Raw genomic sequence first — 17835 nt, 5'->3', positions numbered from 1 at the left:
TACAAGCCAGCCAGTGCGGTCGCATCTACGCATACATTTGGTACATTTCACATTATCCCAGTGTTTTTAGTGCTTGTAACTGCAAAATAAGTCACCATGGACCCCAAGAAAGCTTCTAGTGCCATCCCTGTGGTAAAAAGGGCGAGAATTAGTATGGAATTGAAAAAAAGAGATTAAGGAAATGTGTGCAAAGTGGGTTGAACTGCAAAACTTTACGGATGAAAATCACCCTGACACAGCTACTGCAAGCCGTGTTGGCAACCTGTACAATGACAATGTTATGGCCCATTTTAGGAAAGTCTTAAAGGAATGGGAGGTACAGAGCTCTATGGACAGATTTGTTGTGCAACAGAGGTCCAGTGACTCTCAAGCTGGTCCTAGTGGCATTGAAAGAAGAAGGGAAGTAACCCCGGAAAAGGACTTGCTACCTCAAGTCCTAATGGAAGGTGATTACCCTTCTAAACAATAACTTCCACACACTCCCCTCCTCCCATCCCATCAGTCATCACCTGATCTTCAATAAAGGTAAGTGTCATGTATTCTATTCTTAGCAGAGTAGTAATTGTGCATGTCTTCTTCAGTTTGTGTGTATTAAAATTAATATTTCACGTGGTAAAAAAATTTTTTTTTTCATACTTTGGGGTGTCAGGAACGGATTAATTTGATTTCCATTACATGTATTTCTTATAGGGAAAATTAATTCGGCTAACGATAATTTCGGCTTACGATGAGCTCTCAGGAACAGATTAATATCGTAAGGCGGGGGTCCACTGTACTTATATTTCAAAACTTAATTATATTTTATTGGCACCAGATAAAACTGGTGTTTTATTATTACTATACGTAATTTTTTAATGTGAAAAGTTAGAGGAGTTGGTATTATAATGCAATTCTTGTGAAGAGGTGACAGTATGTTAAATAAAATGTGAAGAATATCTTGTATATGTGAAGCTAAACTTGTTAAATGTTTTGCCATCTGCAAGGATTACTGGTCCTTTCTTAACCCTTTGGGGGGGCGGCAGAGACTTGTTCTCAGGGTCGGCCAAATTTCACACAAAAAAATTTTTATTTTTTTTTACCTTTGAAAAGATAGAGAATCTTGTCCCGATCATAATGACACCAAAAGTATGAAATTTGATGGAAAACTTATGGAAATATGCTCTCGCAAAGTTAGCGGTCTCGATGATGTTTACGCATCGGCGATTTTGCCCACTTTGAGCCCTATTTTTGGCCAATTCCAATGTACTAGTCGACAAAAATCATAACTATTTTGCTAGAACTCCATTTTTTCTATCGAATGAGTACAAGAAATCACCCATTTACCGGTGTCAACTATCCAATAGAGTGGTCAGAATTTAGCAATTTTGCCAATTTCACACAAATTTCAAAAGATGCCAATTTCCGAATAGAGTCCAGAATAAACAAGGAGGACATTCCTGGCACTAAAATAACATTTCCTCTGTTCATTAGTCACGTTCCCACGCCCCTCTTACATTCTTTTGCTTTCTACTTCAAATTTTTATTCTCACAAAAAAATAGAAGATTTACTGTTATGCAGGCAACTGCATTAGTGTAGAAATGGTATAAATAATATCAGCGCACTTGTGAGAGAATATTAGACTCACCAGTTGACGTGTATTGGACGCTTGGCACGATTTGTTTACTTTTGATCTTTGGTAAAAATCGAACATTTCTGCTACTTTGAGCTCAGTTTCAAGGTACTTTTCATTGTAAAACCAGTCAAACTAGAAAACTAGAATACAACAATAAATACCATACAAAAATACAATGCAAAGTCTCTGTTTTAATCCAAAAACACGGTCAAAGTTTTTTTTCTCATTACGCACTGTGTGCTGCAGGATTTTTTTTATACTGTGCACACTGACCACATAGACCCATTCTTTCATATGTAGGCCTACCAGCTTTCTCCCACTAGATTTGATGGCGCTAGAATTTATGCGTACTAGTATGTCAAAAACCCCTGCGCGTAACCATACTAGTACGGCTGAAACCCTAAAAGGGTTAATTCAGTATGCTGTACATTTGGCTTCCCTCTCCTGGGTCTTTCGTTAGTTCCTATTCCTGTTATATTTCCTTTCCAGTTTAGTAGGCCTGTCTTAGACCAGGCAACGGGTGGAGAGTCCTGGAACCATTAAGGTTATAGCAGGTATAACTGCTACTGCCTAAAATACAAGCCTTAGATTCCCCATGTATTTATTTGCCAGCAGATGCACTTGACTATGATGCTGCCATCAGCTGTTGTTCACTTTCATAATTAAGGAAATGATCATGACAGTATAAATGTAATAATGGATCTTGGAAAACCGGTTAGCCAGACCATAGTGTAGGCGGGAAATACAGTATCTGGACCCTAAAGGGGGGGTGGGGGGTATTTGCACTTTTGGAAGGGCATCTGAAATGAAGTATCTATATGCCTCTGGCAAGACAATAATAGAGTGAATGATGGTGAAAGTGTTTCTATTTTTGGGGTCACCCTACCTCGGTGGGAGACGGCCAGCGTGTTCAAAAACAAAATGTTCATGGAGTGTAAAGGGAAAGCAATTACCATAATAGAGAAGGAAGCTAAAAATTAAGTGTTGAACCTGAAAGTTAAATGGATAATAAGTTAAGATTAATGTTTATGTGGGAGGTCAGCTGGTACAGTACCTGTGAAATGTTTTATAATTTGAAACTGGTTCTTTTCTAATGCAGGAGAACAGGAAACTATGGGGTTTATAAATTGCCGTTGAATATCGAATTCAGATTACAGTGGTCCCCCGCTTTTCGTAGTTCCCGGCAATCATAAAATTCGCCAATCATAGGGGTATTTTCGTATAAACATGGACTCGCTTTTCATAGGTTGACTCGCGAGTCGTAGTTCATCCGGGACGCGTACCCATGGCGTGAGCCAGGGCGGCAGCCAGTCTGGCATTGTTTACCAGTGAGCGAAGGTCCCCTCACGTGCTCCAGCGAAATATTTCATAATATTCCATTTATTTTAGTGCTTGCAAGTACTAAATAAGCTACCATGGCTCCAAAGAAAGCTCCTAGTGCCAAGCCTGTGGTAAAGAAGGTGAGAAATACAGTTGAATTTAAGAAAACCATCATTGAACAATATGAAAGTGGCACAAGTGTGGCCGAACTGTCCAGGATGTATAAGAAACCCTACACAACCTTACGTTCCATAGTGGCCAAGAAAAATGAAATAAAGGATGCTGTTGTTGCAAAGGGAGTAACTATGCTGACAAAAATGAGATCACCAGTACTGGAAGAGATTGAGAAGTTATTATTGGTGTAGATAAATGAGAAACAATTAGCAGGAGATACTCTTATGACTTCGTTTATTTGTGAAAAGGCTAGGCAGTTGCATGAAGATTTGATAAAGAAATTGCCTGCAAATAGTGGTGAAGTGAGTGAATTTAAGGTGAGCAAAGGCTGGTTTGAGAGATTCAAGAACCGTACTGGCATACACAGTGTGGTAAGGCATGGTGAGGCTGCCAGTTCGGACCACAAGGCGGCTAAAAAATATGTGCATGAATTCCAGGAGTACATAAACAGTGAAGGACTGAAACCTGAACAAGTGTTCAATTGTGACGAAACAGGCCTCTTTTGGAAGAAAATGCCAAAGAGGACCTTCATTACACAAGAGGAAAAGGCAATGCCAGGACACAAGCCTATGAAAGACAGGCTGATGCTAATGTTCTGTGCTAATGCTAGTGGGGATTTCAAAGTGAAGCCATTACTAGTGTACCATTCTGAAAATCCCAGAGTGTTCAGGAAAAACAATGTTATGAAGAGTAAATTGTGTGTGTTTTAGAAATCTAATAGTAAGGCGTGGGTCACGAGGGAAATTTTTGTAGAGTGGTTCAATGAAGTGTTTGGCCCTAGTGTGAAGGAGTATCTCCTGGAAAAGAAATTGGATCTCAAGTGCCTGCTAGTAATGGACAATGCACCTGCTCATCCTCCAAACTTGGATGACCTAATTTTCGAGGAGTTTGGGTTCATCACAGTAAAGTTCTTGCCCCCAAATACAACTCCTCTCCTCCAACCCATGGACCAGCAGGTTATTGCAAACTTTAAAAAACTCTACACAAAAGCAATGTTTCACAGGTGCTTGACTGTGACCACAGACACTCACTTGACCCTAAGGGAATTTTGGAGAGAACACTTCAGCATCCTCCACTGCATAGCCCTTATAGGTATGGCTTGGGAGGGAGTGACTACCAGGACTTTGAACTCTGCCTGGAGAAAATTGTGGCCAGATTGTGTCGACAAGAGGGATTTTGAAGGATTTGGGACTGACTCTAATGAGCCTATGTCTGTTGTAAAATCAATTGTGGCACTGGGGAGTTCCATGGGGTTGGATGTGAGTTTGGAGGATGTGGAAGAATTGGTGGAAGACCACAATGAAGAGCTCACCACTGAGGAGCTGCAACAGCTTCAGCAGGAAGAGCAACACATTGCAGCTCAGAATCTTGCTGCAGAGGAGGAGGAAGAGAGATGGAAGAAGGTGCCTTCTTCAGAAATTAGAGAGATTTTTACTATGTGGGGTAAGATGAAAAGCTTTATGGAGAAACATCACCCTAACAAGGTTGTTGCAAGCCAGGTTGGCAACATGTACAGTGACAAAGTCTTGGGCCATTTTAGGGAAGTGTTAAAGAGACACCAGAAACAAAGCTGTCTCCACAGTTATTTTGTGAGACAGGACTCCAGTGGCACTCAAGGTGGTCCTAGTGGCATTAAGAAACAGAGAAGACAAGCAACCCCAGAAAAGCAAATGGTACCTGAAGTGTTGATGGAAGGGGATTCCCCTTCCAAACTATAAACAATCCACTCTCTCTCCTCCTCCAGTCTCCCATACACTAAGAAGAATCTCCAATAAAGATAAGTGTTATGCTGTTAATGTTTCATTCATCATTTCCCATTGTATTGTTTATGTACTACATGTATATTTCATGTTAAAATTTTTTTTGTTTTAATACTTCTGGGTGTCAGGAATGGATTAATTGTATTTACATTATTTCTTATGGGGAAAATTGATTCGTAAATCGTAAATTTCGTTTATAGTAATGGCTCCAGGAACGGATTAATTACGAAAAATGAGGGACCACTGTATGTAAAAAAAGTAGATCTTTTTGTTTTGTTACATTTGAAAATGTGTAAAAAAACTTGGATCTCCTATTTTGTTTTTGTTATATTTGAAAATATGTAAAAAAAAAACATAGATCTGTTTTTGTAGCATTACACATGTGAATGTAGATCTGCTTGGACCATTTACGGGTTAAATAAAATCGTCTTATTTTCTTTAAAATTAAATATTAGCGTCTTTAGAGTACTGGAGTGTGCATAAATTCTGTAATGGATTTCTGGGCTATATTACCCTGCAGTACATTATACAGCTGATGGTAAAGTACAGTGGTACCTCAGGATTCCAGCAGCTCAAAATGCGAACAGTTATGTAAGTGTATTCTTGGGGGTCTGAATGGATTAATCTAATTTACATTATTCGTTTTGGGAACAAATTCATTCAGTATCAACACTCGAACGGCCTTCTGGAATGAAATAAGTTCGTATCTCAAGGTACCACTTTATCAGCTGCTCTAGACACAGTTTCAGAGCACTGCTTCTAGATTTATCAGGAACCTCTTCACTCAAAAAGTCTAACTTTTAAGTTAGTAAGTCATTCCAGTCAGAAAGTCATTCAGTAAGTCAGTCAAGTCAGTCAGTCAGTTATTCATCACATAAACTCATATACAGCCTCTCCTCACTTAACAACAGAGTTCCGTTCCTAAGACCACGTCGTTAAATGAATTCGTTGTTAAGTGAGGAGCATACTATGAGGGTAGTGGGTTTGTGTCGACCATCTTTGATATTGTTTTAATGTCACCTTAGCACCATTTATAACATTTCTGATATATTTTTAAATGTTTATACAGTAGTGTACTGTGTATTTAATAAACAGAATAGAGGAAGTCAACTCTAATATACATTATTTAGGTATTCATACTAGTCAGAGCCCATCGTAACTCTGAGGCCTTGGTAAATGAGTATATCGCTAAGTGAGGAGACGGAGTATATACACCTACCATCCGACTTATGACCTGCTCGACTTACGACCACTCGACTTATGGCCGTGTTTTTTATGCCAAATTTCTCGGAAATAAACAGCTATTTGTGTTGTACACAGTGTTTACCCTCAACCTTACAGTATAAAATAGAGTACTAACAACATAAAAAGTAAAGTGAAACATGAAATACCAAAATAAAACAATAAAATAAAGTCATTACAAAAATGTTTTGTTGATATTCAGTAGTAAAGCTCGACTTACGCCATTTCGACTTACGACCGGTTTCTCGGAACTGAACTCGGTCGTAAGTCGGATGGTAGGTGTATATAAATATGTATATTTTTTAACAGGGCTGTTTCCCACCAAGGCAGGGTGACCCAATAAAGAAAGAAAAAACTTTCATCGTCATTCAACACTTTCTGCATCATTCATACATAATCACTGTCTTTGCAGAGGTGCTCAGATACGACAATTTAGATGTCCCTCCAAACTGCCAATATCCCAAATTCCTCCTTTAAAGTGTAGGCATTGCACTTCCCACTTCCAGGACTCAAGTCTGACTAACCAGTTTCCCTGAATCCCTTCACAAAATATTACCCTGCTCACACTCCAACAGCTTGTCAGGTCCATTCACTCCTAACACTCATGCACATATGATGGAAGTCCAAGCCCTTGCCCACAATGTGAGCAGCTCTCAGCTACTTTGTGTAACTGATCGTGTACTGCACACTCACACATGACTGGTCATGTAGCAACAGTCACACATGAGTGTCCAAGTACTCTTAGTTACACAAGGTACCCAGAACTTGCCACGTGGAGGCGGCTGCTCTTCAAGTTCCTTTTTTTTTTTATTTTTATTTATTTTTTTTTTTTTTTTTTACAATATATGTAACAAATAATAAACAAATGAAATCCGAGGTCAACCAAATTTGGCAATATGTAACAAAAAATAAACAAAAAAAGTCTGAGCTCAACCAAACTTGGCAGTGAAGAATTTAATGATTTTTTGTGTTGTTCGGAGATACGTCTTCAGGCCAGGTCTCTCCTTTGGGTCCCGGCTGAGGCCCTTCAGGGCCATGGTCATCAGCTGGTGGGGCTTACGATCCATTATTCCAATAACCTGTTTGATGAGCAGGGCGACTCCCACCACATCACTTTTCGTTGTGACAGGCTGGCCCATAGCAGCTTCATAACAGGTCCAGGGGCTGAACGCCAAAAACTTGTCGATGCAGTTCTTTTCATAGTCACCATAAACCCAAGGTTGGCCTGGGCGGGTTGAAAGTCCGAAATCAATTATAGAGGTTTTTGGACATTTTGGGTCGGTTCTGTCTACCATTACATTGTTTTGTTTAAGGTCCAGATGGACAATGCATTTTTTGTGGATTTTAATCAAATTCTTGATGATGCTTTCTATGGCTTTTAGCCAAAACAAATCGTCTAATTTTTCCCTACCTATCTCCTGGTTGTGGCTGAGTGTTTCCAGATCCTCCAATCCCAAAAAAGACATAAAGTAACAACCTATCTCAGGAGACAGACCCAGAAGTCTGGGAGCTCCACCTGCACCGTTGAGTTTCTCCAAGATCTGGGCCTCGCGCAGACAATCCGTTTCTCGGGTATTAGGATCGAAGATGTTTTTGAGGACCACTGGTGTGTCGTGTCCTGGAAGATTCCAGAGTTGGGTCTTACCACACCCTCCATAACCGAGGTCCTTAATTTTAAGGTGCTTTTCATTTTCCAGAATCCACCTGGAATCAATAGATTTCTCCCGAAGTCGGCGAGAGCGTATTTTGAACCAGTCCATTTTTCTCTAGGTGACGGACTTAGAGGAAGAAGCAGCTGCGATGAAAGAGAGCACGCAAGCTTTTCCAATCAGCCGACTGATTTATATATAGATTTGCTAAGAAAGCTCCAAGGGATATACTCTCAATAGTCAATCAGCTATTTTATATAGTCAGGGGAAAGTTCTTGAATATTAAAATTTACTGAGAAAACACCCAGGGATATATTCTCAATAGTCAGCCAACTATTTTATATAGTCAAGTTAGAGCTCTTGAATATTAAAATTTACTGAGAAAACACCCTGGGATATATTCTCAATAGTCAGCCAACTATTTTATATAGTCAGGTTAGAATTCTTGATTAAAATTTACTTCTTGTTGATTCGCCCGTACTTCTGGCCCGGGTCTTCTCCAGATGGTGACCCGGCGTTAAAATTTGCTGAGAAAACACCCAGGGATATATTCTCAATAGCCAGTCAACTATTTTATATAGTCAAGGTAGAGTTCTTGAATATTAAAATTTACTGAGAAAACACCCAGGGATATACTCTCAATAGTCAGTCAACTATTTTATATAATCAAGTGAACGTTGTTGATCATTAAAGTTTCTCCTCATTAACGGATTTATTCTCAGTACAGTGGAACCTCTACTTGCGAGTTTAATCCATTCCATGGCCTTGCTCGCAACTGGATTTGCTCGTTCGCAGAATCAATTTTCCTCTTTTAAATTAACTGAAATGCAATTAATCCATTCCAGTGGAATTCTGTACTTCAATAATTTCGCTAATATCAACTCTACGGCTTATTTATCTATCTCACTTCATTTAATATGGCATAATAAACAATATAATTAACATAGAAACCTGATATATACTCTAAAATGAATAAAATATGTCATTCATATAGTGGTATGGGCAGTGCCAGCAGTGGCCGAGAGTTTGTCTGGAGACCGGGCAAAATACTTCATGAATAATTTCGGTAATATCATCTATTCGGCTTATTTATCTATCTCACTTCATCTAATATGACATAATAAACAATATAATTAACATAGAAACCTGATATATACTCTAAAATGAATAAAATGTCATTCATGTAGTGGTATGGGCAGTGTCAGCGGTGGACTAGAGTTTGTCTGGAGACCGGGCAAAATACTTTTAATAATAATTTCGCTAACATCATCTATATGGCTAATTTATCTATGACAGTTCATCTAGTATGACATAACAAACAATATAAATAACATAGAAATATGATATATACTCTAGAATGAATAAAATATGTCATTATGTAACAGGTGGAGGCAGCCACAACCGCTCCCTCTTTTTTGTGGTAAACACTGCCATCTAGTGATTGCCTTTTGAAGCCGTCTATTATTATAATTATTATATGTAGTACATTATTATTATGTATGTATTATTATTATACATATTACTATGATTATTATTGTATTATATTATTATACTATTATTGTTATACATTTTATTATTATTATTATTATTATTATTATTATATAAATAATTTGTAATTTTTATTCACACAAAAAATATAAGATTTACTGTTATTCCTTATTGCGAAAACCCACCAACCAAAACGATCTTCTCCACTTCTACTCTCACCACGACACCAAAACTAAACGTGGTGTAATTATAGGCTTTTTCCTACGTGCACTCAGAATCTGCAGCAATGAGTTCCTTGAGGAAGAATGCACTATAATTGAACAAGTATTTTCCTTAAACCAAGACAGCAATGCCTAAGCGTACGTAACCTTAAACCAAGACAGCAATGCCTAAGCGTACGTAATAAGGCAAATAGATTACTGGGATTTATATCAAGAAGTGTAAGCAACAGAAGTCCAGAGGTCATACTGCAGCTTTATACATCATTAGTAAGGCCTCACCTAGATTATGCAGCTCAATTCTGGTCTCCATATTACAGAATGGACATAAATTCGTTAGAAAACATTCAGCGTAGGATGACTAAATTAATACATAGCATTAGAAATCTTCCTTATGAAGAAAGATTGAAGACTCTTAAGTTACATTCACTTGTTAGACGAAGAATGAGGGGAGACCTGATCGAAGTGTATAAGTGGAAGATAGGTATTAATAAAGGGGATATTAACAAGGTCTTGAGGATATCTCTCCAAGAGAGAACCCGCAGTAATGGATTTAAATTAGATAAGTTTAGATTTAGAAAGGACATAGGAAAGTATTGGTTTGGAAATAGGGTAGTGGATGAGTGGAACAGTCTACCTAGTTGGGTTATTGAGGCTAGGACTTTGGGTAGTTTCAAATTTAGGTTGGATAAATACATGAGTGGGAAGGGTTGGGTTTGAGTGGGACTTGCACATCAGAGCTTATTTCTTGGGTAGCATTGAAAATTGGGTTGGTCAAATGTTTGTTAGTGGGATGAATTGTAAAGGACCTGCCTAGTATGGGCCAACAGGCCTGCTGCAGTGTTCCTCCTTTCTTATGTTCTTATGTTCTAATAAACAACTGAGAAAATAATAATAATAATAATATCTTTATTTACTACACGTACATGTACAAGGTATACAGGCCTAGCTGACATCAGTGACATACTACTGTATAGAAAGGCACTTGTTATGCTGAGTATTTTAAGAAAATTAGGTCAGTGTCCCACGATAACACCCACACTAGTCGGCTAACACCCTGGTACTCATTTACTGATGGGTAAACATAGACAACAGGTGTAAAGAAACATGCCTAATGTTTCTACCCTGGCTGGGAATCGAATATTTACCAAAAAATCATATATGGCTAACCCAAGCCAGGTACTAAAAATAAGCCACGTTGACTTTTTTTGGGTTATCCTTGGTTCTCTACACATATGCTGCTGTGTGTGGTAATCTATAGAGAGAAAATAACTTTTTTGTTTCATGTTTATGGTGGAGTACGAGTGTATATCATAGTTATCTCTGTGCTATACTCCGTTTTCTTTAAGCCCCCAATACAAGGAGAGGAGAATGGTATTTGTTTACCATATCCTCCTCATAACTCTGTCGAACTGCTTGGTGTTATGCCAAATATTATTCATTCTGGAATATTTAACATGTTTTATGTTATTTATAATGTTTCTTATGTCATATTAGATCAATTGTGATAGGCAGATAAGCTGTAGTGTTGATATTAGCGTAATAATACAGCATATTCTCCTGCTTCATGAGACTGAGCTCATGGCAACTGACAGTGGCTTCAAAGCCACCTTATCTTTAATGGATACTGTACTGTGTAGGTGCTTTACATAATGAGAAGCATTTCTTTTATTCATTGGAAATATGACTAGGGCTAAAAGTAAGCAGGTTAAAACAATAAATGGAGAAAAAGAAATTGGAATGACTTATGCAGCAAGTAGCGCCACCAAACAGTACTAGCAGGTTGGTGTGGCGACCCTGGAAATTTGAAATTATGCTAGCCAAAATTAGTGCCAAATAACTGAAGGAACCGAATAACTGATTGCCGGATTTGTGATGGTGGACATGTACAGTGCACTACTGTATAAACATTTAAATATATACCAGAAATATTATGAATGGTGCAAAGGTGACATTAAAGCAGAATTCAGCCAAGTCAGTAAGTCATTCAGTCAAGTCAGTAAGTCATTCAGTCAAGTCAGTAAGTCATTCAGTCAAGTCAGTAAGTCATTTAGCCAAGTTAGTAAGTCATTCAGCCAAGTTAGTAAGTCATTCAGTCAAGTTAGTAAGTCATTCAGCCAAGTCAGTAAGTCATTCAGTCAAGTTAGTAAGTCATTCAGCCAAGTCAGTAAGTCATTCAGTCAAATCAGTAAGTCATTCAGTCAAGTCAGTAAGTTACTCAATCAAGTCAGTAAGTTAGGTAAGTCAAGTTGTTCAGTCAGGTCAATAAGTCATTCAGTCTAGTCATCCAGTAAGTCAGTAAGTTGTTCAGTCAATCATTCAGTCAAGTCAGTAAACCATTCAGTCAATTCAGTAAGTCATTCAGTCAAGTCAGTAAGTCATTCAGTCAAGTCAGTCATTCAGCCAAGTCAGTAAGTCATTCAGCCAAATCAGTAAGTCATTCAATCAAGTCATAAGTCAGTAAGTCATTTAGCCAAGTCAGTAAGTCATTCAGTCAAGTCAGTAAGTTATTCAGTCAAGTCAGTAAGTCATTCAGTCAAGTCAGTAAGTCAGTTAGCCAAGTCAGTAAGTCATTCAGCCAAGTCAGTAAGTTATTCAGTCAAGTCAGTAAGTCATTCAGCCAAGTCAGTAAGTCATTCAGCCAAGTCAGTAAGTCATTCAGTCAAGTCAGTAAGTCATTCAGCCAGGTCAGTAAGTCATTCAGTCAAGTCAGTAAGTCATTCAGTCAAGTCAGTAAATTCAGTCAAGTCAGCAAGTCGTTCAGTCAAGTCAATAAGTCATTCAGTCAAGTCTGTTAGTCATTCAGTCAAGTCAGTAAATCATTCAGTCAAGTCAGTAAGTCATTCAGCCAAGTCAGTAAATCATTCAGGCAAGTCAGTAAGTCATTCAGACAAGTCAGTAAGTCATTCAATCAAGTCAGTAAGTCATTCAGTCAAGTCAGTAACTCATTCAGTCAAGTCAGTAAATCATTCATTCAAGTCAGTAAGTCATTCATTCAAGTCAGTAAGTCATTCAGTCAAGTCAGCAAGTCGTTCAGTCAAGTCAATAAGACACTCAGTCAAGTCAGTAAGTCATTCAGTCAAATCAGTTTGTCGTTCAGTCAAGTCAGTAAATCCTTCAGTCAAGTCAGTAAGTCATCCACCCAAGTCAGTAAATCATTCAGTCAAGTCAGTAAGTCATTCAGCCAAGTCAGTAAGTCTTTCAGCCAAGTCAGTAAGTCATTCAGTCAGGTCAGTAAGTCATTCAGTCAAGTCAGTAAGTCATTCAGTTAAGTCAATAAGTCATTCATTCAAGTCAGTAACTCATTCAGTTAAGTCAGTAAATCATTCATTCAAGTCAGTAGGTCATTCATTCAAGTCAATAAGTCACTCAGTCAAGTCAGTAAGTCATTCAGTCAAGTCAGTGAGTCATCCAGCCAAGTCAGTAAATCATTCAGTCAAGTCAGTTAGTCATTCAGTCAAGCCAGTAAGTCATTCAGTCAAGTCAATAAGTCATTCAGAGAAGTCAATAAGTCATTCAGTCAAGTCAGTAAATCATTCAGTCAAGTCAGTAAGTCATTCAGCCAAGTTGGCAAATCATTCAGTCAAGTCAGTAAGTTATTCAGTTAAGTCAGTAAATGATTCATTCAAGTCATTAAGTCATTCAGTCAAGTCAGTAAGTCATTCAGTCAAATCAGTTAGTCATTCAGTCAAGTCAGTAAATCATTCAGTCAAGTCAGTAAGTCATTCTGCCAAGTCAGTAAACCATTCAGTCAATTCAGCATGTCATTGAGCTAAGTCAGTAATTCAGCCAAGTCAGTAAGTCATTCAGTCAAGTCAGTAAGTCATTCAGCCAAGTCAATAAGTCACTCAGTCAAGTCATTAAGTCATTCAGTCAAATCAGTTATTCATTCAGTCAAGTCAGTAAGTCATTCAGTCAAGTCATTAAGTCATTCAATCAAGTCAATAAGTCATTTAGAGACGTCAATAAGTCATTCAGTCAAGTCAGTAAATCATTCAGTCAAGTCAGTAAGTCATCCAGCCAAGTCAGTAAATCATTCAGTCAAGTCAGTAAATCATTCAGTCAAGTCAGTAAGTCATCCAGACAAGTCAGTAAATCATTCAGTCAAGTCAGTAAGTCATTCAGTCAAGTCAGTAAGTCATTCACTTAAGTCAGTAAGTCATTCGGCCAAGTCGGTAAATCATTCAGTCAAGTCAGTAAGTTATTCAGTTAAGTCAGTAAATCATTCATTCAAGTCAGTAAGATATTCAGTAAAGTCAGTAAGTCATTCAGTCAAGTCAGTAAGTCATTCAGTCAAGTCAGTAACTCATTCAGTCAAGTCAGTAAATGATTCATTCAAGTCAGTAAGTTATTCAAGTCAGTACATCATTCAGTCAAGTCAGCAAGTCGTTCAGTCAAGTCAATAAGTCACTCAGTCAAGTCAGTAAGTCATTCAGTCAAATCAGTTAGTCATTCAGTCAAGTCAGTAAATCATTCAGTCAAGTCAGTAAGTCATCCAGCCAAGTCAGTAAATCATTCAGTCAAGTCAGTAAGTCATTCAGTCAAGTCAATAAGTCATTCAGCCAAGTCGGTAAATCATTCAGTCAAGTCAGTAAGTCATTCGGCCAAGTCAGTAAATCATTCAGCCAAGTCAGTAAGTCATTGAGTCAAGTCAGTAAGTCATTCAGCCAAGTCGGTAAATCATTCAGTCAAGTCAGTAAGTCACTCAGTCAAGTCAGTGAATCATTCATACAAGTCAGTAAGTCATTCATTGAAGTCAGTAAGTCATTCAGTCAAGTCAGCAAGTCATTCAGTCAAGTCAATAAATCATTCAGTCAAGTCAGCAGGTCATTCAGTCTAGTCAGTAAATCAGTCAGTAAATCATTCAGTCAAGTCAGTAAGTCATTCAGTCAAGTCAGTCATTCAGCCAGGTGAGTAAGTTCTTCAGTCAAGTCAGTAAACCATTCAGTCAATTCAGCATGTCATTGAGCTAAGTCAGTAATTCATTCAGCCAAGTCAGTAAGTCATTGAGTCAAGTCAGTGACTCATGCAGTCAAGTCAGTAACTCATTCATTCAAGTCAGTAAAGCATTCATTCAAGTCGGTAAGTCATTCATTCAAGTCAGTAAGTCATTCAGTCAAGTCAGCAAGTCGTTCAGTCAAGTCAATAAGTCACTCAGTCAAGTCAGTAAGTCATTCAGTCAAATCAGTTAGTCATTCCATCAAGTCAGTAAATCATTCAATCAAGTCAGTAAGTCATCCAGCCAAGTCAGTAAATCATTCAGTCAAGTCAGTTAGTCATTCAGTCAAGTCAGTAAGTCATTCAGTCAAGTCAATAAGTCATTCAGAGAAGTCAATAAGTCATTCAGCCAAGTCAGTAAATCATTCAGTCAAGTCAGTAAGTCATTCATTCAAGTCAGTAAGTCATTCAGCCAAGTTGGTAAATCATTCAATCAAGTCAGTAAGTTATTCAGTTAAGTCAGTAAGATATTCAGTAAATTCAGTAAGTCATTCAGTCAAATCAGTTAGTCATTCAATCAAGTCAGTAAATCATTCAATCAAGTCAGTAAGTCATTTGGCCAAGTCAGTAAATCATTCAGTCAAGTCAGTAAGTCAGTCATGTCAGTAAGTTCTTCAGTCAAGTCAGTAAGTCATTCAGTCAAGTCAGTAAATCATTCAGTCAATTCAGCATGTCATTGAGCTAGGTCAGTAATTCATTCAGCCTAGTCAGCAAGTCATTCAGCCAAGTCAGTAAGTCATTCAGTCAAGTTAGTAAGTCATTCAGCCAAGTCAGTATGTCATTCAGTCAAGTTAGTAAGTCATTCAGCCAAGTCAATAAGTCATTCAGTCAAGTCAGTAAGTCATTCAGTCAAGTCAGTAAGTCATTCAGTCAAGTCAGTAAGTCATTTAGTCAAGTCAGTAAATCATTCAGTCAAGTCAGTAAGTCATTCAGCCAAGTCAGTAAATCATTCAGCCAAGTCAGTAAGTCATTCAGTCAAGTCAGTAAGTCATTCAGTCAAGTCGGTCACACACCTCTTTTTATGTATTATGGGTATTTCTTGTCTAAGATCTTTGTTTACTTTGTTACTTGTAAGACTTAAATGCTTATAGGTTTTCTTGGCACTTTCAGCAACTCTGGTGTGCCTACTGGGTGTCATGATTGCTTGGTAGATACAAATTAAATGATCAAAACACAATTTACAAACACAGCTACCTTATAGCAGAGAAGGACTCGACTGGACACCATGAAGTACGAATTGTGGGGTGGTGTTGTGGGGGTGGCAGCAGATGGTAGGAAGTCTCCCTGGTTGACCCACAAAAAGGCGGCCACCTCAGGAAAAGCCAATTTTTTTTTCCTTTCCGCAAACTGAACCGTGTTAAATTTAATGTTACATAAAATTGTGGCGCATTTCTTCAGTTGTGCTATTCCCAAATCGGGCCAAATAAACTCGTGCTAAATGACGGTCTACTGTAGTGTGAGCAGCTCTCAGCTACTTTGTGTAAATGATCGTGTACTGCACACTCACACATGACTGGTCATGTAGCAACAGTCACACATGAGTGTCCAAGTACTCTCAGTTACACAAGGTACCCAGAACTTGCCACGTGGAGGCGGCTGCTCTTCAAGTTCCTTTTTTTTTTTTTTTTTTTTTTTTTTTTTTTTACAATGTATATAACAAATAATAAACAAAAGAAATCCGAGGTCAACCAAATTTGGCAATATGTAACAAAAAATAAACAAAAAAAGTCCGAGCTCAACCAAACTTGGCAGTGAAGAATTTAATGATTTTTTGTGTTGTTCGGAGATACGTCTTCAGGCCAGGTCTCTCCTTTGGGTCCTGGCTGAGGCCCTTCAGGGCCATGGTCATGAGCTGGTGGGGCTTACGATCCATTATTCCAATAACCTGTTTGATGAGCAGGGCGACTCCCACCACATCACTTTTCGTTGTGACAGGCTGGCCCATAGCAGCTTCATAACAGGTCCAGGGGCTGAACGCCAAAAACTTGTCGATGCGGTTCTTTTCATAGTCACCATAAACCCAAGGTTGGCCTGGGCGGGTTGAAAGTCCGAAATCAATTATAGAGGTTTTTGGACATTTTGGGTCGGTTCTGTCTACCATTACATTGTTTTGTTTAAGGTCCAGATGGACAATGCATTTTTTGTGGATTTTAATCAAATTCTTGATGATGCTTTCTATGGCTTTTAGCCAAAACAAATCATCTAATTTTTCCCTACCTATCTCCTGGTTGTGGCTGAGTGTTTCCAGATCCTCCAATCCCAAAAAAGACATAAAGTAACAACCTATCTCAGGAGACAGACCCAGAAGTCTGGGAGCTCCACCTGCACCGTTGAGTTTCTCCAAGATCTGGGCCTCGCGCAGACAATCCGTTTCTCGGGTATTAGGATCGAAGATGTTTTTGAGGACCACTGGTGTGTCGTGTCCTGGAAGATTCCAGAGTTGGGTCTTACCACACCCTCCATAACCGAGGTCCTTAATTTTAAGGTGCTTTTCATTTTCCAGAATCCACCTGGAATCAATAGATTTCTCCCGAAGTCGGCGAGAGCGTATTTTGAACCAGTCCATTTTTCTCTAGGTGACGGACTTAGAGGAAGAAGCAGCTGCGATGAAAGAGAGCACGCAAGCTTTTCCAATCAGCCGACTGATTTATATATAGATTTGCTAAGAAAGCTCCAAGGGATATACTCTCAATAGTCAATCAGCTATTTTATATAGTCAGGGGAAAGTTCTTGAATATTAAAATTTACTGAGAAAACACCCAGGGATATATTCTCAATAGTCAGCCAACTATTTTATATAGTCAAGTTAGAGCTCTTGAATATTAAAATTTACTGAGAAAACACCCTGGGATATATTCTCAATAGTCAGCCAACTATTTTATATAGTTAGGTTAGAATTCTTGATTAAAATTTACTTCTTGTTGATTCGCCCGTACTTCTGGCCCGGGTCTTCTCCAGATGGTGACCCGGCGTTAAAATTTGCTGAGAAAACACCCAGGGATATATTCTCAATAGCCAGTCAACTATTTTATATAGTCAAGGTAGAGTTCTTGAATATTAAAATTTACTGAGAAAACACCCAGGGATATACTCTCAATAGTCAGTCAACTATTTTATATAATCAAGTGAACGTTGTTGATCATTAAAGTTTCTCCTCATTTACGGATTTATTCTCAGTACAGTGGAACCTCTACTTGCGAGTATAATCCATTCCATGGCCTTGCTCGCAACTGGATTTGCTCGTTCGCAGAATCAATTTTCCTCTTTTAAATTAACTGAAATGCAATTAATCCATTCCAGTGGAATTCTGTACTTCAATAATTTCGCTAATATCAACTCTACGGCTTATTTATCTATCTCACTTCATCTAATA

The 17835-nt window shown here is 38.3% G+C and overlaps 1 protein-coding gene across 1 annotated transcript in view; it reads left to right on the top strand.

Moving 5' to 3' along the window:
* Positions 1-17835, top strand: part of LOC128687071 (protein MEMO1) — a 65636-nt gene that overhangs the window by 14891 nt on the left and 32910 nt on the right. The gene's annotated exons all lie outside the window — the stretch shown is intronic.

This window comes from Cherax quadricarinatus, chromosome 7 (assembly GCF_038502225.1).
Source record: "Cherax quadricarinatus isolate ZL_2023a chromosome 7, ASM3850222v1, whole genome shotgun sequence".
Lineage (NCBI taxonomy): Eukaryota > Metazoa > Arthropoda > Malacostraca > Decapoda > Parastacidae > Cherax > Cherax quadricarinatus.
The sequence above is the reverse complement of the archived record's forward strand: the minus strand, read 5'-3'. Positions and strand labels throughout refer to the sequence as shown.